This window comes from Tachyglossus aculeatus, chromosome 2, assembly GCF_015852505.1.
Source record: "Tachyglossus aculeatus isolate mTacAcu1 chromosome 2, mTacAcu1.pri, whole genome shotgun sequence".
Lineage (NCBI taxonomy): Eukaryota > Metazoa > Chordata > Mammalia > Monotremata > Tachyglossidae > Tachyglossus > Tachyglossus aculeatus.
The window spans coordinates 101,327,755-101,352,546 of NC_052067.1; the positions used below are offsets into that span (position 1 = coordinate 101,327,755).

The 24,792-nt window shown below is 41.9% G+C and overlaps 1 non-coding gene across 1 annotated transcript; it reads left to right on the forward strand.

The window, feature by feature from the left end:
- The first annotated feature begins 19,979 nt into the window (after window positions 1-19,979).
- Window positions 19,980-20,118, forward strand: LOC119924073. Its single transcript, XR_005449032.1, has one exon. It is a non-coding gene; the product is annotated as a small nucleolar RNA SNORA7 (small nucleolar RNA).
- Window positions 20,119-24,792: the final 4,674 nt, after the last annotated feature.

Here is a 24,792-nt window from a genome sequence, read left to right on the forward strand (position 1 = left end):
ATTATCATATTCTGGCCTGACTGCTGTATCAGCCTCTCTTCACTAAAATGTAGACTCTACTGTTTGGACCACCTTTCTAAATGTCATTCTACTCATGTTTCTTCACTTCTCAAAAGTCTTCAATAGTTACGCATTCATTATAAAGAAGGCCCTGATAGATGGCTTTTAGGTGCTTCATTAGCTCTCTTCCTTTTACCTAACCTCATCCCTCCACAGCTTGCCTTCTCACTGTGCCTCATTCTTGACTCTCCACCTGTAATGCCTGGCTTACCTCTAGACTGTAAACTCCATGTGGGCAGTGAATGTGTCTGTTAAATGGTACTCTCCCAAGTGTTTATTACATTGCTCTACACACAGTAAGCACTCAATAAATATGACTGGATGACTGACTCACCTTTTTCCTGTCTGGAACCTCCTAGTGGAAAGAGCCCGGGCTTGAGAGTCAGAGGTCATGGGTTCTAATCCTGGCTCTGCCATTTATCAGCTGTGTGACTTTGGGCAAGTCACTTAACTTCTTTGTGCCTCAGTTACCTCATCTGTAAAATGGGGATTAAGATTGTGAGGCCCACTTGGGACAATCTAATTACCCTGTATCTACCCCAGCGTTTAGAACAGTGCTTGGTGCATAGTAAGTGCTTAACAAATACCACTATTATTATTATTATTATTGTTATTATTATTATTATTATTGTTATTATTATTATTATTATTATTATTATTATTATTATTATTATTATTATTATATCTGCAAGACCCCAGCACTCTCCATCTTTAAAACCCTTCTGAAATCTCACCTCCTCCTAGGGACTTTCCCTGATTAATTTAGCTTTTTTACAGGTCAATCCTCCCTATTATTGTCTCAGAACTTTCACACTCACTACTTCTCGTTTGTGCTACGTTTGTACATATTTTAAACAGTGTACTATTTCTTCTCTTTGTAAATTACTTTATGTCTGTTTCCCCAGCTACACTGTAAGCTCCTTGTGGGCAAGCATTATATCTTCTTTTTCTGTTGTAGTCTTTCAAGCACTTAGTTTAATGGGTGTTTAATAAATCCTATGGATGAATTGGTAGTAGCTATAAAGGACCCTGAAGCCAGGAGCTCTGAATTTCATTAACATCCCAGGCTTGGGTATCATTTCTACACCAGGAGCGCAGCACAACAGCTAAGAAAAATGAAAAAAGAATCAATCAATCAGAACAGATTTTGCCTGATAAATGACAATCATCAGGGTTCCAGCCTCGTTTCTGAGTTGATGAAAGTGGGATTTTGTTCCTGGTATTTTTGGTTACAGTTTAGTAGCGTAGTTAGCAGGCAATTCTCATGGAGACAAGATTACAGATTTGTGATGTCTGTCTCACGGTTGGGCCTGTAGATTCTGCAACTAACAGAGCTGTCCATGGCAGCTGGAAGCTCTGTCTTCAATTCTCCACCCTAATCCTGACCTGCCCTGACTGCCCGGACACCATGACAGAATGCCTTTTGTCACACAGTTTCTTTAAGGAGAGAACACAGATTCAAAAACCCAGACTGTAAAATGGAGATAAAACTATTTGCCACCTTCTTCCTCAGAGGTATTGTGTAAATAAAACTATGGGAGTAAGTTGGAAGTTTTGGCCAGACTAAGGAAGACTAATGGCACTGGCTCAATAAACCTTGAATTTTCTGTTTAGCTTTCTCAGGCTCACTAGGAGTTGAGATTGCTTTGACGTGGTCATCGTCAGGTGGAAACTGCTGCTGATTCATTCATTCATTCATTCAATTGTATTTATTGAGTGCTTACTGTGTGCAGAGCACTGTACTAAGCACTTGGGAAGTACAAGTTGGCAACATATAGAGATGGTCCCTACCCAACAGCAGGCTCACAGTCTAGAAGGGGGAGACAGACAACAAAACAAAACATATTAACAAAATAAAATAAATAGAATAGTAAATATGTACAAGTAAAATAAACAGAGTAATAAATCTGTACAAACATATATACAGGTGCTGTGGGGAGGGGAAGGAGGTGGGGTGGGGGGAATGGGGAGGGGGGAGAGGAAGGAGGGGGCTCAGTCTGGGAAGGCCTCCTGAAGGAGGTGAGCTCTCAGTAGGAGATTGCTGATTGCTTTTACTTGTGAATTTGAAATCAATCTCAAAACTTAAGATATTTTGGAAAGAGAATATTTATAAAAAGAAAGTATTGAGGGCACAGACAGGCTAATCCTGGCTCCTCTACTTGTCTGGTTTGTGACCTTGGGCAAGCCACTTAACTTCTCTGTGCCCCAGTTACCTCATTTGTAAAACATCAAACAGAAACTCCTGACCATTGGCTTTAAAGCACTCAGTCACCTTGCCCCTTCCTACCTCACCTTGCTACTCTCCTAATAAAACCTAGGCTGTACACTTCGCTCCTCTAATGCCAACTTACTCACTGTGCCTCAATGCTCAGTTACACCTCAAAGCCTCTCCCCACTTTCAAAGCTTTATTGAAGGCACATCTCCTCCAAGAGGCCTTCCCTGACTAAGCCCTCCTTTCCTCTTCTCTAAAATAAATTAATTTTATTAATTTAAATAAATGTCTGTCTCCCCCTCTAGACTGTAAGCTCGCTGTGGGCTGTTATTATATTGTACTCTCCCAAGCACTTAGTACAGTGCTCTGCACACAGTAAACTCTTGTGGGACAGGGACTCTGTCCAACCTGATTATCTTCTATCACACTGCTTCATAGTAAGCACTTAACAAATATGGTAAAAAAAGATCATTGAATATGGCTACAGTGTAGTTAAAAAAACCAGGTGTGGTGATGATACCTTGTGCTAATAACTCTGAACAGCTAATGCCTTCTAATGCCTCAAGCAACTCTGTCTGGAGTGTGCTGTGACAGAATCATCAGCCCCTCTTCTCTGCTGGGATGACGCCATCAACCTCTGGAGTTTCTGGAATTGTAAAAATAGCTCAGGTTCCTGCCTGAAACTGAGCCAGGCCTTGCTGGATTTCAAACGCCAAACCCTTCTGGGGCCTCCTTAGGTGGTTTGACATGAGGATGGCAGACAATTTTATCTGTACTAAGTGCTAGGGAACTCTGGGAAGCATCAGCACTTAGTACAGTACAGGCACGTAGTAAGCACTTAACAAATACCATTAAAAAAAGCCCCAAAACAAAAAACCACCTGGCCAAAAGCATCTGGCCAAACTTTTCCACAGCACCTTTCTCTCCAACAGTCATTTCAAATTCACCAAGGTGGAAATAATGATAATGATGGTATTTCTTAAGAACTGTACTAAGCGATGGGGTAGATACAAGATAATCAGATCCTGCATGGGGCTCACAATCTAAATAGGAGGGAGAACAATTACTGGATACCCATTTTGCAAGTAAGGGAACTGAGGTACAGAGAGGTTAAGTGATGTGCCTGAGGTCACACAGCAGACCAGTGGTGGAGCTGGGATTAGAGCCTCTGACTCCTATCCACTAGACCATGCTGCTTCTCATGCACTCCCAACTCCAGCACTGAGTCAGGAGAGATTTTTCAGATCTTTTCCAGTTCCTACTCTATTATCCACTAGACTGTAAACTCTTTGAGGTCATGGATAGTATCTACCAACTCTGCTGAATTGTATCAAATTGAAAAGCAGCATAGCACAGTGGAAAGAGATGGGCTTGGGAGCCAGAGGTCATGGGTTTGAATCCCCGCTCCACCAATTGTCAGCTGTGTGACTTTGGGCAAGTCACTTAACTTCCCTGGGCCTCAGTTACCTCATCTGTAAAATGGGGATTAAGACTGTGAGCCCCACATGGGACAGCCTGATCACCTTATATCCTCCCCAGCGCTTAGAACAGTGCTTTGCACATAGTAAGTGCTTAACAAATGCCATTATTATTATTATTACTCTCCAGAGTGCTAAGTATAGTGCTCTGCACTCAGTAAGCATTCAATATATACTCCTGATAGATTGATTGATATTAGATAATACAATGCTTGCCTAGAAAATATCCCCTGAAAACATCTTCTGTGTGATTAAACAGTCTGGTTTCTTTCTCCAGTATACTCATTCAATCATGTTTATTGAGTGCTTACTGTGTGCAGAGCACTGTACTAAGCGCTTGAAAAGTACAATTCAGCAACAAAGAGAGACAATCCCTGCCCACAATGGGCTCACAGTCTAGAAGGGGGGAGACAGACATCAAAATAAGTAAGTATACCTGATCTTTACTGAGAAGAATCTTAAGAAAATGAAAGGCTATATCTGCACAACTTTTATTCTTCTTGATACTGACAGATCCACCTCAATACCTTTTTCACATAGAGTGCCACCAATAAGGAAAAGTTCATACGTTTCTTAAAGAAGAGAGGTATGCACAAAGGATTTTACAACAATTTTCCAAACCTCTAAACCATATGTTCCTTTTAGAATGTAAGCTTGCTGTGGGCAGGGACCATTTCCATAAACTCTGTTATATTGTACTCACCCAGGCACTTCGTACAGTGCTCTGCACACAGTAAGTGCTCAATAAATACTATTGATTGATTGGGAGAGATAGGAAAAAGGAATAGCTGGGGGACATCTAGACTGTAAGGTTATTGTGGGCAAGGAATGTGTCTGTTTATTATTATACTGTACTCTTCCAAGTGCTTAGTACAGCGCTTTGCATAAAGTAAGTGCTCAAATAAATTCAATTGAATTCATTAATTCATTCATTTAATTCAATCGTATTTATTGAGCACTTACTGTGTGCAGAGCAGTGTACTAAGCGCTTGGGAAGTACAAGTTGGCAACATATAGAGACGGTCGCTACTCAACAATGGGCTCACAGTCTAGAAGGGGGAGACAGACAACAAAACAAAACATGTGGACAAGCGTCAAGTCTTCAGAACAAATAGATATTTGAATGAATGGGTGGGTTGAGTATCTTTACATGTCCATGGGTATAGGGAGAAGCAAGGCAGCCAAGGGGAAAGATCCTGGACCTTGAAGTCAGGAACCCTGGGTTCTAATCCCGTCTCTACTGTGTGAGCTTGGAAGAGCCACTTCACTTCCCTGGGCCTCAGTTACCCCATCTGTAAAATGGGGGTGTCAACCAAGTCTGTAGTATTGTACTCTCCCAAGAGCTTAGTACAGTGATCTGCACAGAGTGAGCACTCAATAAATACTGTTGATTGATTACTTGTGTACATTTTTCTCCACAGGAAAGCAAGAGAAAAAATGTCTCTACCTCTGCTACCGGGAGTTGGGGTGAAGCCGATGGTATGGACACACTGAGCAGGTGTTGGATACTTGTTAAGAGTCACAGCAGGACTGTGAGGGCACATCCTAAGGCAAGCAAAGGGAAGTTACAAAGCAGTGTGGCCTAGTGGAAAGAGCACGGGTTTGGAAGTCAGAAGGACCTGCGTTCTAATTCCAGCTCCCAGTTCTGCCACATATCTACTGTGTGACCTTGGGCAACTCACTTCATTTCTCTGGGCCTTAGTTACCTCATCTGGAAAATGGGATTTAGCCTTTGAGTTCCATGTGGGAAGGTCTAATCCAATTACCTTCTATCTACCCCAGTGCTTAGGAAAGTGCCTGGCACATAGTAAGAGCTTAACTAATACCACAGTTGTTATTATTATAATGAAGTCAAGAGACCAACAATACTACAGGTTTAGCCTTCCAGCTAATTTCAAACCAAAAAGTTGACATTCCCAGGAAAAGTTTTTTGTAAATGGAAAAATTATATATGTATATTGGCCTCAGAAATCGCTGCAACAGCATACTATCAATAACTAACCTCTTTAAAAGCCAGGAAAAATTCAAGAATGCTGTATCTATTCAACACAGAGGTATCATTCATACAAGTCAATACACTACCCTTTACTTCATCTGTGAAACAGGCAAAATGTTTAACTCTCAGGGGCAATAGGAGATTTAATTAATATAACCAAAGTGTTTTCAAATACTAGGACAAATCAAATCCACAGATCTATTATTAGGTGTATGACTCAACTGCTCTTTCCCAAGTTCATATTTTTTAAAATGTTTGGGTTGCTCTTACATGAACTAAAACTCATTGCGTGACCCTAAGCAAGTCACTCCACTTCTCTGTGCCTCAGTAACCTCATCTGTAAAATGGGGATCAAGACTATGAGCCCTATGTGAGGCAGGGACTGTTTCCAACCTAATGATGTTGTATCTATCCCAGCACTCAGAACAGTGCTTGACACACACCATCATCAACATTGCCCAAATTAGGACTTCTATTTCCCAGACTTATTTAGCATAGGGAAATTAAGAACCATGAAAACCCTTAACTCACATAAAATTTGGAATGGTTTTCTGAATACGAGCACTGCAAGGAGAAACATTCGATACATTCCTTTAAACCATTTTTCAGTATGCAGCCATCGCTAATCAATCAATCAATCATTCATTTTCTATTGAGCGCCTACTGAGTGCCCAGCACTGTAATAAGCACTTGGGACAGTACAAGATAACATTATAATAGAGTTGGAAGTCATGTTCCCTGACCACAATGAGTATATTTTAAGAACAATTAGCAATCAGAGAAGCAGCATGGCTTAGTGGAAAGAGCATGGGCTTTGCAGTCAGAGATCATGGGTTCAAATCCTGGTTCCACAAACAGTCAGCTGTGTGACTTAGGGCAAGTCACTTAACTTCTCTGAGTCTTAGCTACCTCATCTGTAAAATGGGGATTAAGACTGTGAGCCCCCCGTGGGACAACTGGATCACCTGGTAACCTCCCCAGTGCTTAGAACAGTACTTTGCACATAGTAAGCGCTTAACAAATACCATCATTATTATTACTGACACATGTTCCTGTCATTGTAGCTGCTTCTTTCCGTCCTTTATTGGAGTCACTCCTCAAAACAAATAGGTGGGAAGTGAGTAAGATTAAAGCAAAACCTGTCATTTATTGCCGAAAATAGTAAGAAGAAAATCCAAGGTGAGCATTTTAGAAACTGGGCCTGGCAGAACTGACTAAAGGGACGCTCTCATCCACCTTGACATTTTTGTTGCACACATTCCATGAGTGAAGCTTAAGAAAAAAAATATTTAAGGCTTTGCTTTCTCACTAAATTGTATCCTCCCAGTTTAATATTCAAAAGACTGTCAAATGGAGCATGACTCTGGTCCTGTTCTCACACAATCAGGTGTAATGAAAAGAAGTGACTTGTAAGAGTATATATTTAAAATAGGCATAGTTTCTGAAAACAGATGAGGAACACAAAGAATTGAAGTGTACATTTTGTTTACTCAGTAAATTTAGTTAAAACAGACAGCAGAAGTTGTGGGGAGCCCATGGTGTAATTCTGACTTCCTATAGATCCGTGGCATCTTCTGATCTGGGAAATAGAAACCAACCGTATCAAGGTAACATGTTACAGTTCTTCACTGCTGAGATTCCTCCACTTGGCTGGGACTTTTCCAAATTTTCTGGGCCAGGTAGTTCGATTAGCAGTGTGGCTTAGTGGAAGGAGCCCAGGCTTGGGAGTCAGAGGTCATGGGTTCTAATCCCAGATCCGCTACTTGTCAGCTGTGTGATTTAGGGCAGGTCATTTAATAATAACAATAATAGTGATGGTATTCGTTAAGTGCTTACTATGTGCCAAGCACTGTTCTAAGCACTGGGAGGATACAAGGTAATCAGGTTGTCCCACATGGGGCTCACAGTCTTAATCCCCATTTTACAGATGAGGCCCAGAGAAGTTAAGTGACTTGCCCAAAGTCCCACAGCTGACAAGTGGCAGAGCCAGGATTATAACCCATGACTTCTGACTCCCAAGCCCGGGCACTTTCCACTGAGCCATGCTGCTGTGCTTCAGTTACCTCATCTGTAAAATGGGAATTCAGACTGTGAACCCCACATGGGACAACCTGATTACCTTGTATCTACCCCAGTGCTTAGAATAGTTCTTGGCACATAGTAAGCACTTAACAAATACCGTAATTATTATTATACCAGAGAGAGCACTGGCCTGGGAGTCAAAAGGTCATGGCTTCTAATCCCAGCTCTGCCACTTGTCTGCTGGGTGACCCTGGGCAAGTCACTTCTCTGTGCCTCAGTTACCACATCTGTAAAATGGGGATTGAGACTGTGAGCCCCATGTAGGGGACTGTGTCCAACCTGATTTACTTATTTCCACCTCAGTGCTTAGTACAGTTCCTGGCACATAGTAAGCGCTTAACAAATGCCACAATATATTTATTTTTTATTTATTTAGTTTTAGGATTGAAATCAGTCTGCATCACCAGATTGCATCACCAGTTGAAAGAAGAGACCTTTATTAACCCTTTTTATTTCCACAGAATGCCAGGCTACAACCATTGCTAAATTTTTCTACCAACTCTGTTGCATTGTATTCTCTCAAGTGCTTAGTACAGTGCCTCACACACAGTAAGCACTCAATAAATGCCACTGATGGATTCTAGGGTGGAAGTGGCACAACTGGAGTAATGTAAAGAAAAATTGTGCCTGAAAGGGATTTGCCACAAAGACGAATGATCACAAATGATTAGAAGTATTTAAATAGAGAAAATTAGGCTCTAGGATGAGATTTCAGGCAACTATCAGAAAGTAGTCCCCATAGACAATTTAAATTCTCATTGGACAAGGGTTGATTTTTGCTTGCTCTCTTGTTTCTCTGCTCTGAAAATGAAGAGAAAGGAAGTACATTTTGTCTCCTAGGAGCTCTGGCCAAGTTTGAAGCCATTGGTTAAAACATTGAGATAATTTCTGGATTTCACTTATTTCTATTCACCCTTTCAACAGATTATCAACAGTATTTCTTGAGCACTCACAGTTTTGAGGAACTAGTTTTTCCTTGTCTGCGGATAACATTTGCTTTTCTTTCAAGTCAGCTATTGTGCTTCTCTGTCACTATAAGTGTAGTGCATTAGCATTATATAAGATTTAACTGTACTGCTTAAAGTTCATCTTTACCATACATTTAGTGACTGATCCTGCCATCTTTAGAGAAGCTGGATGAAATCAGATTTAAGGTATGCTTTTTTTCTTACTCTGACTTTCTTGTTTCCATTAGTTTTCAGTTTTATGGACCAAAAAACCTACAAAACTGTAAACCAATGGTAATGTGCTGGTGAACACTAAATGCTTTGTTAATTGTGAGTTCTTTGACTCAACATGTAGATTATGAATTTCTTTATGGTTGTTCTTAATATATAAAGTATTGAGCACAATTCCCCCTTGAACTGTACTTCCCCTGTAGACTGTAAACTTACATGTCTAGTAATTCTATTGTATTCTCCCAAGCTCTTACTACAGTGCTCTGCACAAAGTAAGTGCTCAATAAATACCACTGAATAATTGAATGCAGGAAGCAGCATGGCTTAGTTGCTAGAGCGTAGGCCTGGAAGTCAGAAGACTTGGATTCTAATCCTGACTCTCCCACGTCTGCTGTGTGACCTTGCACAAGTCATTTCACTTCTCCGTGCCTCACTTACGTCATCTGTAAAATGGGGATAAGAGTGTGAGTGGGACAGGTACTGTGTCCAATGGGATTAACATGTATCATTCCCAGTGCTTAGAACAGTGCTTGGCACATAGTAAGCCCGTAACAAGTACTATTATTATTATTATTATTATTATTGATGGATTGAATGGGAAATCCAGCTGATTTAGGGGAAAAAGGAATTCCACTGATGAACTGAGAAATCTGCCACCACAGGTTAGCTTGCTTCTTTCACCAGTTGACTAGAAAACAAATCAAGTTCATAAAGAATGATATCCAAGCAATTCAAAAGCAGCCAAGGATGGTAGTACTCTTTTGGAATTACAAATGTTCAATTTTAAAATACTCTTTTCAAGAAAATTAAACAATATGAAAAGCTCAGATCCCTTACATTCTGCTGAGTTCTTAACCAGCTGTAGAGATGAAGCCCAATTCCTTCCCTCTGCCTATTTGTGAGGTTATGTGGCTCAAGTTTCTTTTTCATTTTAAATGGTATTCATTAAGCACTTCATTCATTCAATCATATTTATTGAGTGCTTACTGTGTGCAGAGCACTGTACTAAGCACTTGGGAAGTACAAGTTGGCAACATATAGAGACGGTCCCTACCCAACAGTGGGCTCACAGTCTAGAAGGGGGAGACAGACAACAAAACAAAACATATTAACAAAATTAAATAAATAGAATAAATATGTACAAATAAAATAGAGTAATAAATACATACAAACACATATACATATATACAGGTGCTGTGGGGAGGGGAAGGAGGTAAGGCAGGGGGATGGAGAGGGGGAGGAGGGGGAGAGGTTAACAGGGGTGATAACAGGGGTTATCACTGTCCTACAAAGAGCTTCACTGCTTCACAACATTTTTTACATAGGTGGATCTTAATTTCCTAATGCAGGCATTTCACTAGTAATAATGGCCTGTCAATTTGTACCAGTTCATTGATTCATCAACGTTTCGATGCAGTTCAGGCAAGAGAAAAACTTGTGTTCAAAATGACAAAGAAAATATCTTTCACCTTTCACCTGAAACACTGGGCCGGCAGAAGTGCTGAACCTGTCATCTGGTCAGGGCTCATCAATGCCTCAGAGGAAAGAAGAAAAACAAACAAATAAACAAAACCCCTCTAAAGTAAGGGAGTTTTGTTTATTTTTATTCCTTTCCATTTTCAGTCAATGTCCAGCCCAAATGACCTAATTAGGGCTGAAAGATTTCAGCTCAAGACACCATAGCTGTTGGATTTATTTTTAACCCAGCACCTCCTGTTCTGGAATTCACTCAGTGCAATGGTCTGCATGAGTCATAACTTTAGTGAACCAGTAAAACTGATATTTTAGCTTCAGAACTCGAAGTCCTTTTAGTGCTAATCCCACCTCAATAGAATGAACTATTCACCTGACTCTTTTCTCTCCTTCATCATATTATTTTTAAAAGATGTATAATTTTTTGACTTCTGAGCCAGCTTCTTTGCTAATTTCCCTGCCTCCAGTTTGTAGGATGCAGTATGGATCATTTCTAAAATGGCATTCTGCATATGCCTCCTTCCTATTCAAAACCCGTCAGTGGTTCCCCATTTCTCTCGGCATCCAGCAGAAATAAATGGCAGCTGCTTAATTCTCTCCATCAACCTTCTCCCTCTTACTTTTCCTCCTACTAGAAGCAGTGTGGCTTAGTGGATAGAGCCTGGGCCTGTGTTCTAATCCCACCTCCGCCGCTTGTCTGCTGTGTGACCTTGGACAAATCACTTCACTTCTCTGTGCTTCAGTTCCCTTATTGGTAAAATGGGAATTGAGACTGTGAGCCCCATGTGGGACAGGGACTGTATCCAACCTGATTTGCTTGTATCCATCCCACCACTTAGCAAAGTGCCTGGCACAGAGTGAGTGCTGAACAAATACCGCAGTTATTATTATTACTGACCTATCAGCTCCCTTCTCCCACTACACCTCAGCTAGCTCTCTTTGTTCCTCATAAGCTAAACTTGCTAAACTTGCTCCATGCCTCGTTCTTCTCTCTCTGCAGACAATCTTTTGCTCATCATCCCTTCCCTGTGTGGGACTCTCTCACCCTTCATAGCTGAGAGACCACAGCTCTTCCATCTTTCTATCCATCTTTCAGAAGATGGGATCATCTTCTGCAATCATTTCTTCTCTAAGATGCCTTCTCTGGTGAATACCTCCTTATTGCCTCTCCAGAACTTCAGGACTCACTTATATACATTAGTTTATAAGCTATCATCACTACCTAACTGTATTTTATTTTAGCATCTCTATCCTCCACTAAAGGGTAAACTCCTTGACGGTAGGGATCATATCTACTATTTCTTTTGTATTCTTTCAAGAGCTTAGTACAGAACTTTCTGCACAACGACAACTCTCAGTGAAAACTATGGATTGACTGCCAAGTCTTATAAAAACAGCACATTTTAGTATGAGCTCCCTAAATAGGCTTAATACTCACATGGAGAGAGAAAAGTCCATGTTTTCCCAACAGGCTTGTCCCAGGCACAGGCCTGGGAATCAGAGGATTGGGGTTCTAATACTGGTTCCACCATTTGTCTGCTGTGTGTAACTTTGGGCAAGTCACCAACTGTGCCTCAGTTTCCTTATCTGGCTTTCCCTTCCCATTTGTCTGTGAGCCCCACATGGGGCAGGGACTGTATCCAATCTGATTATCTTGCATTTACCAGAGCAGTTAGCACAGTATTTGACACATAATATTCACTTACTACTACTATTATTATTCCTATATTTTAAGTGCTAAAAAGACTTAGAAACAAGGTAGTATTCTCGGGGAGTGTAGACAGCATTTAAAGCTGTGTTCAGATGGACAGGGAATGTGTCTGTTTACTGTTATACTATACTCTCCAAAGTGCTTAATACAGTCCTCTGCACACAGTAAGCATTCAATAAATATGACTGAATCAATGAATGAATGAATAACAGCTCCTAAACATTCCCCCTCATCATCATCAATGGTATTTATTGAGTGCTTACTATGTGCTGAGCTCTTTACTAAGCCCTCCTCACCTCTGTGAGCTCAAGACTGTGAATGGTCACTTTTCCATTTCAATCAACAGTGTTCATTGAGCTTCTCTTGTTTGCAAAGTACTGTGAGAGTTCCAACAGCCTTAGAAGATATGATCTCTGCCTTCAAGGAGCTTACAGTCTAGGGAGCAGGGAGGCACAAAAGTTTACAGATAGAAGAAGAGAAAGGAAACATAGATATATAGATGAGGGAAAGCTTAAAGAAGCAGAGTGGCTTAGTGGAAAGAGCCTGGGCTTGGGAATCAGAGGTTGTGGGTTCTAATCCTGGCTCCACCACTTGTCAGCTGTGTGGCTTTGGGCCAGTCACTTCACTTCTCTGTGCCTCAGTTACCTCGTTTGTAAAATGGGGATTAAGACTGTGAGCCCCACATGGGACAACCTATCTTATATCTACCCCAGTGCTTAGAACAGTGCTTGCCACATAGTAAGCACTTAACAAATACCATTATTATTAAATAGTAAAGTATTGATTCAGTAGAATTTATTTATCTGAGCACTTGGAAGTGTACAATATAACAATAAAAAGACACATTCCCTGCCCACAAGAAGTTTAAAAATATGTAAGTTGAACTTCCATAATTTGCACAGAGGGGCTGTTGGGAAGAGGAAAGGGAGAATACATCAATCAATCAATCAATCAATCGTATTTATTGAGCGCTTACTGTGTGCACAGCACTGTACTAAGCGCTTGGGAAGTACAAGTTGGCAACATATAGAGACAGTCCCTACCCAACAGTGGGCTCACAGTCTAGAAGTGGGCTCACATGGACTATGAGCTCACTGTGGGCAGGGAATGTGTCTGTTAATTGTTATTCCCACAGCACTTATGAAGCTACTTGTCTGCTGTGTGACCTTGGTCAAGTCACTTAACTTCTCTGTGCCTCAGTTACATCAGTTACCTCACCTGTAAAATGGGGATTAAGACTGTGAGCCCCACATGGGACAACCTGATTACCCTGTATCTACTCCAGCGCTTAGAACAGTGCTTGGCACATAGTAAGCATTTAACAAATACCATTATTTTTATTATTATATGCCTGTAATTTTATGTATTTATATTGATGTCTGTGTCTGTCTCCCTCCTCTAGACTGTGAACTTGTTGTGGGCTGGGATTGTCTCTTTATTGCTGTATTGTCCTCTCCCAAGCACTTAGTGCAGTGCTCTGCACAGTAAGAATTCAGTAAATATGATCGAGTTGATTGAACTGAATACTGTATTCTCCCAAGCGCTTAGTATAGTGCTCTGCACAGAGTAAGCACTCAATAAATATGGTTGAAAGAATGAATGAATGAATGAAAACCATAGTTAGTGTTCAAGTGCTGAAGTAGTGGTTGGAGGGGGTGGACTGGGGCTATGTGACTGCAGGTGAGCCTTTACTTCCCTTCCAGTATGCCAAAAGGTAAGATAAAAAAGAATTTCCAGGGAGAATTCGGAGAAGAGAGCAGGAGAAAGTCAGTCGTTGAAACATGTTCTGAAAATGGACTCCTTTGAGACAGTTTAGTCATGACATCTATTGGCAATTCAGAAAAACAAGCAACGAGTCTCACTTGCATCCAGATTCAGATCTTACTACAACCCAAAAATGGTACTGTTTGAGCACTTACTATGCGCAGAGCAGAGTGCTAAGCTCTCGGGAGAGTACCATACAACAGAGTTAGCAGACCCTGTAACGAAAGCCCTCTGGTTGTCAGGTAATAATAATAATGGCATTTGTTAAGCGCTGACAATGTGCAGAGCACTGTTCTAAGCGCTGGGGAGGTTACAAGGTGATCAGGTTGTCCCACGGTGGGCTCACAGTCTTAATCCCCATTTTACAGACGAGGGAACTGAGGCCTAGAGAAGTGAAGTGACTTGCCCAAGGTCACACAGCTGACGATTGGCGGAGCCGGGATTTGAACCCATGACCTCTGACTCCAAAGCCTGGGCTCTTACCACTGAGCCACGCTGCTGAAGACATCCCTTCCCCTCCCCACAGCACCTGTATATATGTTTGGACAGATTTATTACTCTATTTATTTTACTTGTACATATTTACTATTCCATTTATTTTATTTTGTTAATACGTCTTGTTTTGTTGTCTGTCTCCCCCTTCTAGACTGTGAGCCCGCTGTTGGGTAGGGACCGTCTCTATATGTTGCCAACTTGTGCTTCCCAAGCGCTTAGTACAGTGCTCTGCACACTCAAACGCTCAATAAATACGATTGAATGAATGAATTCCCTGCCCATAACCAGCCTCCAGTCTAGATTCCAGACTGTACAAACCCTAAACCAAAATGAGAGAGGGGGAAAAAAGTAGCAGAAGTATAGTTGATAAGATTTACATATTCTGTATAATTAGAAGACACTATGTATGTGAAACACAAATATACTGAATTTCAGCTTTGTGCATGTTGGACATCAGGTTTTTTCCCTCTTGGGAACAGAACTATTAGAATAATTTAATGGATGATCCAATGACATCATGCTTTTCAAATCCCCCGGGACCCCAAAACTCACCATCAATCAATCAATCAATCAATTGTATTTATTGAGCGCTTACTGTGTGCAGAGCACTGTACTAAGCGCTTGGGAAGTACAAGTTGGCAACATACAGAGACAGTCCCTACCCAACAGTGGGCTCACAGTCTAAAACCATCAGGTTAGCAGGAGTAGCAAAGGTGTATTCATAGCTGCCATTTTAAATATTCTATTCATTCAACTACCAGGCTGGGAAGCAGGTAGATTTGCAGAGTTAAGGCAACTGATAAAAATATTTCCATGTTCACCATAAAAATAATAAATCATATTTATTGAGCGCTGTGTGGAGAACACTGTACTAAATGCTTGGGAAAGTAGAATAAGAAAGAGTTGGTAGACACATTCCCTGACCACATTAAACTAACCGAAGCAGTGTGGTCTAGTGGAAAGAGCACGGGCTTTGGAGTCAGAGGTCATGGGTTCAAATCCTGGCTCTGCCAATTCTCAGCTGGTTGACTTTGGGCAAGTCACTTAACTTCTCTGTGCCTCAGTTACCTCATCTGTAAAATGGGGATTAAAACTGTGAGCCCCACATGGGACAACCTGATCACCCTGCATCCCCCCAGCGCTTAGAACAGTGCTTTGCACATAGTAAGCCCTTAACGAATACCATTATTATTATTATTATTAATAATAATAAACTAACTGAAGCAGTGTGGTCTAGTGAAAAGAGCATGGGCTTTGGAGTCAGAAGTCATGGGTTCAAATCCCGGCTCTGCCAATTCTCAGCTGTGTGACTTCGGGCAAGTCACTTAACTTCTCTGTGCCTCAGTTACCTCATCTGTAAAATTGGGATTAAGATTGTGAGCCTCCCGTGGGACAACCTGATCACCTTGTAACCTCCCCAGCGCTTAGAACAGTGCTTTGCACATAGTAAGCGCTTAATAAATGCTATCATTATTATTATTAAAGAGTATGAGCCTGGGAGTCTAATCTCAGCTCTGCCACTTTGCTGTGTGATTTTGGGCAAGTCACATAACTTCTCTGTACCTCAGTTACTGTGTCTGTAAATTGGGAATTAAGACTGTGAGCCCCACTTGGGACATGGACTGTGTCCGACTTGATAATCTTGTATCTACCCCAGAGCTTAGAACAGTGACTGACACAACATGGCATAGTGGATAGAGCATGGGAGTGAGAGTCAGAAAGTCAAGGGTTCTAATCCCTGCTCTGCCACTTAATAATAATAATAATGATGACATTTATTAAGCACTTGCTATGTGCAAAGCACTGTTCTAAGCACTGGAGAGGTTACAAGGTGATCAGGTTGTCTCACAGGGGGCTCACAGTCTTAATCCCCATTTTCCAGATGAGGGACCTGAGGCACAAAAAAGTTAAGTAACTTGCCCAAAGTCACACAGCTGACAGGTGGTGGAGCCGGGATTAGAACCCACAACCTCTGACTCCAAAGCCCGTGCTCTTTCCACTGAGCCACACTGCTTGCTCACTTGTCTGCTGTGTGACCGTGGGCAAGTCACTTCACTTCTCTGTGCTTCAGTTACCTCATCTGTAAAATGGGGATTGAGGCTGTGAACCCCACATAGAATGGGGACTGTGCCAAACCCAATTTGCTTGTATCCACCCCAGCGCTTAGTACAGTGCCTGGAACATAATAAGTGCCTAACAAATATCATAATTATTATTATTATAAGTGCTTAACAAATGCCATTAAAAATGAAACAACAATAACAAAAAAAATGAACTTCTGGAAAGAACTTCTTGGAAGCTGGATCTGAAGAGGAAAGAAGGGTGCCTGGGATAAATTTTGCCATTAATGTGAGATTAGGAGAATTACCCTTTAGCCAACCCCAGGTCAGAAGCAGATGTGACTACAGCTTCATTCTGATCATCAGTCGTATTTATTGAGTGCTTACTGTGTGCAGAGCACTGTATGAGCACTTACTGTGTGCAGAGCACTGTACTAAGCACTTGGGAAGTACAAGTTGGCAACATATAGAGACAGTCCCTACCCAACAGTGGGCTCACAGTCTAAAAGTTCTGATGCTGCCGTTTCATACCAGAAGCAGCGTGGCTCAGTGAAAAGAGCCCGGACTTGGGATTCAGAGGTCATGGGTTCTAATCCTGGCTATGCCACTTGTTAGCTGTGTGACTTTGGACAAGTCACTTCACTTCTCAGTGCCTCAATTCCCTCATCTGTAAAATGGGGATTAAGACTGTGAGCCCCAAGTGGGACAACCTGACCACCTTGTAACCCCCCCAGTGCTTAGAACAATGCTTGGCACAGAGTAAGTACTTAACAAATACCATCATTATTATTATTATGACCTGGCAGGCAGATGACTTACTGAGCCCCCTCCTTCCTCTCCCCCTCCCCACGCTCCTGCCCAGCTCCTTCCCCTCCCCACAGCACCTGTATATATGTTTGTACAGATTTATTACTCTATTTATTTTACTTCTGCATATTTACTATTCTATTTATTTTGTTAATGATGTGCATCTAGCTTGACTTCTTCTAGACTGTGAGCCCACTGTTGGGTAGGGACCGTCTCTATATGTTGCCAACTTGTACTTCCCAAGTGCTTAGTACAGTGCTCTGCACACAGTAAGTGCTCAATAAATATGATTGATTGATTGATTACTTCTATTTATTCTGATGACTTGACACCTGTCCACATGTTTTATTTTGTTGTCTGTCTCCCCCTTCTAAACCGTGAGCCCGTTGTTGGGTAGGAACTGTCTCTATATGTTGCCACCTTGTACTTCCCAAGCACTTAGTGCAGTGCTCTGCACACAGTAAGACTGCTCAATAAATGCAATTGAATGAAAGAATGAATGAATGAATGCCTTGGTAGCCACCATGGTTTGTGCCACCTACATTAGCCAGATAATAATAATAATAATGATGATGACATTTATTAAGTGCTTACTATATGCAAAGCACTGTTCTAAGCACCAGGGAGGTTACAAGGTGATCAGATCTTTCCAGGATTCCAGCTCAAACTGTCCACCTAGTTGATCACTCTAGATTGTCTTTTTGTCAAAAACCCTCACCACTGATAGCCTAGAACCAGCACGGAGAACCAGAACTAGAACCCAGGTCTGCAGATTCCCAGATTGTGGCTCTTTTCATTGGACCAACAGCAGAGCAAGTTTTAATCCCAATCATATGCTGGAGGGTGGATTTCCTTTGGACGTTTTAAGTGTACCTGAGTTTTTTTGGTTTTCTCTAAATTGCTTTTGAATCTAATACAAGCTTTCCTTAAAGAGTTTTGCTGCTCTGCAGTTGTAAACTGAGTGGATCAGGAAATGAAGACTAGTGATACCAAAAGAAAGATAAGGAGGAGAGAATTCACACCCATTCTGACCTCTGGGTAAGGTTTCTGAAAAGACACCTTTGTTTCCTTTGGTGTTGTCCTGTTTCCTTTTGAGTATGTGGAGAACCTCGCTTTTCTTACACATCAAAATGGTTCAGTAAGTTCATAACACCGGGCTTGAAAATAAGTGCCAAGAAATATTCATAAGATTTCTCTCCTTAAGATGAGGCACGATTTGTTTTATACTTGTTACTTGTTCTGCTTTTTATCAAGAGCTTTCCCTTTCTATTCACGATGGTTCATTAAGTCGTAAAGCACCCTTAATAGCTGTTGAGGAGATTCAAAAATATAATCTCTAAACAAAAGACTTGGAAACTCTTTCATGGTACCAATTTGGCCTGAAATCCCTTTGCTTCACAGCACTGTATTTTGATCAGTCAACCAATCAATGGTATTAATTGAGTGCTCACTGTGTACTAAGCCCTTTTCTTTGGGGTATTTGTTAAGCATTTACTATGAGCCAGGCACTGTACTAAGCAGCAGATAAGAAGACAAGTGGTGAAGCTGGGATTAGAACGCAGGTTCCTCTGACTCCCAGCCCCTTGGCCTATCCACTAGGCCAGATCGAGTGGATGGACATGATTCCTGCCCTCAGGGAACTTAAGGTCTACTGTGGGAGAAAACACAAACCACAATAAATAAAGGATAGGTACATAATAAGGGATGTGGGGTTGGGACGGGGAGAGTTTCAAAGTGAATAAGGGGTACAGATTTAAATATATAGGTGCTGCAGAAGGAAGGGCGTAGTTGCGAATAGTTGGGGAAATTAGAGGCTAGTCAGGGAAGCCCTGACTATTCCTTTCATTATGTTACATTGTGCTACTAATCCTACCAAAATTCTTTCAATTTAACAGGCTGCAAGAATCACAGAAAGATCTAAAGGCAGTCATTCAAGAGTTGCTAAATGCAGAGTACAGCTTGCTAAAAGCCCATCCAAAAAGATATGCAAATATTTATGAATCCCAGCTTTGCAGAATCAGCTTACACTCACATTACCTCTTTGGATTTATTTTATCAGCTGACTCCAGGGAAACCCAGCACAGGGTGCTTTGTTACCGCTACAGAACTAAATCCCATCCCAGGATTATGTTATCTGGATGGTAGCAGCAGCACACTGTTTACTGATGCAGGATAGGCAAGGAAGTAGAAAATCAAATTGGCCGAGATACCCCTTGGGAGAGTATTAGAGGGCGAAGGTAACAGGCTTCAGGCCAAACTGAAGGTCCATAGAGCTATAGTGTTCTCCAGTCTTCTCCATGGATCTCGGATTGGGACCCAACATAAATGCCACATATGACTCAGTCAATCCATCAATGGTATTTATTGAGCACTTATCATTGTACTAAGCACTTGAGAGAGTACAGTGCAGTAGAATTAGCAGACATTCATTCATTCATTCAATCGTATTCATTGAGCACTTACTGTGTGCAGAGCACTGTACTAAGCACTTGGGAGGTACAAGTTGGCAACATATGGAGACGGTCCCTACCTAACAACGGGCTCACAGTCTAGAAGTGTTCGCTGCCTAGAATTAGTTCACCATATTGAAGGGAAGACAGACATTAGTATGAATAGATGAATAACTTATAATATCTAATTTAAAGATATGTACATGAGCTCTCCCCTCTCAGGATTGCAAACTGAAGAGTTTCCAGTACTCTACCAGTCTTGGCTACAGGAGGGAGAGTCAAGTAGAGGCCTGTCCATTCCATTCCTAGCTTGGCCAGTGGTTAGTGAGTGGAAGGCAATCTACTACAAGTCAAGACTCACCTGTGCTGGGCAGCAGACACATGAGAGAAATTTGAGGGTGGAGACTCAAGTTCACTGCATGGAAGAAGACACTGGTAAGCTACTCTCATATTTTTATCAAGAAAACTTTATGGATTCATTACCAGAAAGATTGCAGGTAGAGGTGGGGCATTCCGGGAGAGATGTCACCAGGGAGTCGCTATGGGTTGCATACGACTCGACAACATAAGACAGAACAAGACATAAGTGCTGTGGGGTTGGGGGTTGGATTCCTTGTACAGTTTCATCAGTGTCACTTAAGGGAAGGATCAGAACAACAAAGTTGTGGAATAAAATCCGCCCACTGGTATTATTACTAATAATAACTGTGGCATTTGTTAATTTCCTACTCTGTGCAAAGCCCTGGACTAAGCACTGGGGTACATACAAGATAATCAATTGATAGGATAGTATTATTTAACTACTTACTGGGTTAAAAGTAATCTAAGTGCTTGGGAGAGTATAAAAATTGAGTTGGTAGACTCAATCCCTGTCCTCAAGGAGTTTACAGTCTGAAGGTGGTGGGGAACAGAAATTAAAATATATTGTAGATAAGGGAATCAAATTTGACACAACCCCTAAGCCATGTCCCAAGCACTTTGTACAGTGCTCTGCATGCAGTAAGAGCTCGATAAATATAATTGATTAATTGACAGATCGATTGGTGTGGGGCTTACAGTCTAAGGAAGAAGGTGAACAGGTATCAAAATCATTTCGCAGATGAGGAAACTTAGGCACAGAGAAGCTTTTTTATGGTATTTGTTAAGCAATCAATCAATCAATCAATCGTATTTATTGAGCGCTTACTATGTGCAGAGCACTGTACTAAGCGCTTGGGAAGTACAAATTGGCAACACATAGAGACAGTCCCTACCCAACAGTGGGCTCACAGTCTAAAAGGGGGAGACAGAACAGAACCAAACATACCAACAAAATAAAATAAATAGGATAGAAATGTACAAGTAAAATAAATAAATAAATAAATAAATAGAGATAAATAAATAGAGATAAATAAATAAATAAATAAGCACTTATTATATGCCAGTGCTATGTACTAAGCATTGGGGTAGGTACAAGTTAATTTACTTGGACACAGTCTGTGTCCCACATAGGGCACACAGTCATAAGCAGCATGGCTTAAGGAGAAGCAGCATGGCTCAGTGGAAAGAGCACGGGCTTTGGAGTCAGAGGTCATGGGTTCAAATCCCAGCTCCACCACTTGTCAGCTGTGTGACTTTGGGCACGTCACTTAACTTCTCTGGGCCTCAGTTCCCTCATCTATAAAATGAGGATTAATACTGTGAGCCCCCTGTGGGACAACCTGATCACCTTGTAACCTCCACAGCACTTAGAACAGTGCTTTGCACATAGTAAGTGCTTAATAAACGCCATTATTATTATTATTATTATTGAATAAGGCAGATGGGGAGGAAGAAGGGGGCAAATGTTTTGGTAAGATGGGAAGGGATGGGGCTAGAGGCACAAATGGAGGTAGAATTTGAGAGGAGGAGGGAGATCTCCTCCTCCCGCAACCTTGGTGTCATCCTCGACTCCACTCTCTCATTCACCCCTCACATCCAAGCCGTGACCAAAACCTGCCGGTCTCAGCTCCACAACATTGCCAAGATCCACCCTTTCCTCTCTATCCCAACCACTACCCTGCTCATTCAGGCTCTCATCCTATCCCATCTGGACTACTGCATCAGCCTTCTCTCTGATCTCCCATCCTCTCTCCACTTCAATCCATACTTCATGCTGCTGCCCAGATTATCTCTGTCCAGAAACGCTCTGGGCATATCACTCCCCTCCTCAATGGTACCTACCCCAATGCTTAGTACATAGCACTGGCATATAATAATCTCCAGTGGCTACTAATCAATCTGCGCATCAGGCAGAAACTCCTCACCCTGGGCTTCAGGCTCTATATCACCTCGCCCCCTCCTACCTCACCTCCCTTCTCTCCTCCTACAGCCCAGCCCACACTCTCCACTCCTCCGCTGCTAATCTCCTCACCGTACCTCGTTCTCACCTGTCCCGCCATCGACCCCCGGCCCACGTCATCCCCCTGGCCTGGAATGCCCTCCCTCTGCCCATCCGCCAAGCTAGCTCTCTTCCTTCCTTCAAGGCCCTGCTGAGAGCTCACCTCCTCCAGGAGGCCTTCCCAGACTGAGCCTCTTCCTTCCTCTCCCCCTCGTCCCCCTCTCAATCCCCCCCATCTTACCTCCTTCCCTTCCCCACAGCACCTGTATATATGTATATATGTTTGTACATATTTATTACTCTATTTATTTATTTATTTGTGCATATCTATTCTATTTATTTTATTTTGTTAGTATGCTTAGTTTTGTTCTCTGTCTCCCCCATTTAGACTGTGAGTCCACTGTTGGGTAGGGACTGTCTCTATATGTTGCCAATTTGTACTTCCCAAGCGCTTAGTACAGTGTTCTGCACATAGTAAGCGCTCAATAAATAAGATTGATGATGATGATGATGATGATGATGATCTCTTGAGCTATGACTGGGAAGGATGGGAGAGTTGAAGAGGGGGCAAGAGGAAGGAACAACTGGAACAAGAGAGATTTTAGGGAAATCACAACTGATGGTTTCAATTTTATAAAATGATAAAAAAAAGGTAACAAGTTCATTAATGGGCAAGAGATGGGCAGGTGGGGGTCATGGGTTTGAGGAGAAAGTTTAAAGCCTAAAACAACTGGCGCAGACAGTGGGCATAGGCACCAAGAAGGATGGAAAAGTATTGTTAGTGGCATATTCTATGTCTTGGACCCTTGAAGAGTTAACAATCTGTACAGTAGGAATTGCACAGTCTGGGTTTTAATGAAATTGAATGTACTAAAATTAAAAACTCTTCAAGCAATTCACAGTCATTGATGAATATTTCTGGTATTTGTTAAATGTATATTGTGTGCCAGGCATTGTACTAAGTGATGGGGTGGATACTAACAAATTGGGTTGGGCAGAGTCCGTGTCCCACAGGGTGCTCACAGTCTTAATTCCCAATTTACAAATGAGGCAACTGAACTTAACTCCCTCTCCTGTTCAAACTATCACTTTAAATTCTGTTGGAAAGTCACCTCACAAAAAATTCAGAATTGATGGGTGCCTCAGTGTGCTTATTAAATGTTTAATAAATGTTAGGATTATTATTATTATCTAAATGTCAACATACATGAACAACTGTATCCTGGCTTATGTTTTCCCTTAGACCTACATGCCATTTCTTAAGCTCCATTCCAGAACCAATCTTAATATGAGGGACTTCTCCTCTCAGGTATTCCCCTCTCCTGAACCCAGGGTCTTCTTGTCCTCCCGTACCCCAAATTTGGCTTCCTCTTTCCCTGTCTCTCAGAATTTTATTAGTTCTTTTGAGCTCTGATCATAACAACAACTGTTTCTGCCAGCCGGACTTGCTCTAGGCCCCATGAGGATGGGCAGGGCAGCAGCCAGTTTCCTCATCTTGCTTATGTCTACCTCAGTCTCCAACCCTGCGACCTCTGTTAAGGCTGGGAAAGGGAGGTGGGGGGCTATATGTGGAAATTTGGGGCAGTCACAGCAAGATGCCACACTAAGTACTGTGGTGAGCCCACAACAAGCTGTCTTTTTAATGACTGTTTGTGATCCTGTGAACAGCAACAAGGAAGAAACTCACACTGATAGGCTCTGCCTGAGACAGGTGATTGCTGGCCTGTGGGGGTGGAGCATGGAGGGAGGTGGGGCTTTATCTCCCTGTTCTACCCAGTAATGGGTCTGGGGCAATCAATGACTCTCTCATGGAGCCACAGCTGCAATGCCTAAGGCAGATAAAAGGCAGTACCGTTGCATGGAAAAGGGAACACCTGGAGGTGGGCCAGGATGTAGGGAGAAGCAAGCATTAGAGCAGTACTTGGAAGCAGAATGAAGAAATATTGGCAGAATGGGCTCCTTTGACCACAGACTGGAATTGGACCCTTACATGGTTGAGTGAGTGTAAAAATATCACTGATTGATAAATTACCCAACTCTTCTTAAGGTATGCCTCGGGTCTAACCTAGTTGCAGCATTCATAACTCAAGGACCTAGCTCAACTCAAGGAAGATACTTTTATGTTTTTATTCCAAGCAGGAATAAAAATATGCTAAAAACTCAGAGGGCATCTCTGCTTTCTCCAGGCAGATATAATCACTGACTTTGTTTTCATGATGGTATGTTAAGTGCTTATGTGTCAGGCACTGTACTTATGCTGGGGTAGACACAAGTTAATCAGGCTGGACATAGTCCCTGTTCCACATGGGGTTCACAGTCTTAACCCCCATTTTACAGATGAGGGAACTGAGGAATGGAGAAGTTAAGTGACTTGCCTAAGGTCACACAGCGGACAAAATACGATTGAATGAAAGTGGAGGAGCTGGGATTAGAACTCAAGTCCTTCTGACTCCAAGCCTACACTCTATTCATTAGTCCACACTATTCTCTAATTCATGGCTGATTCCAGCCTTGTCATGTCCTCCACTGAAACTTACGATTTTATCTTGACTTCTACAAATTACTCAGAATTAAAGGTCAGAATTAAGGGAATTACAAGCTTTACATGCCTGTAAAGTGATTTGAACAAACACGGTGGTTTTAATTAAAAAAAAAAAATGCTTCAT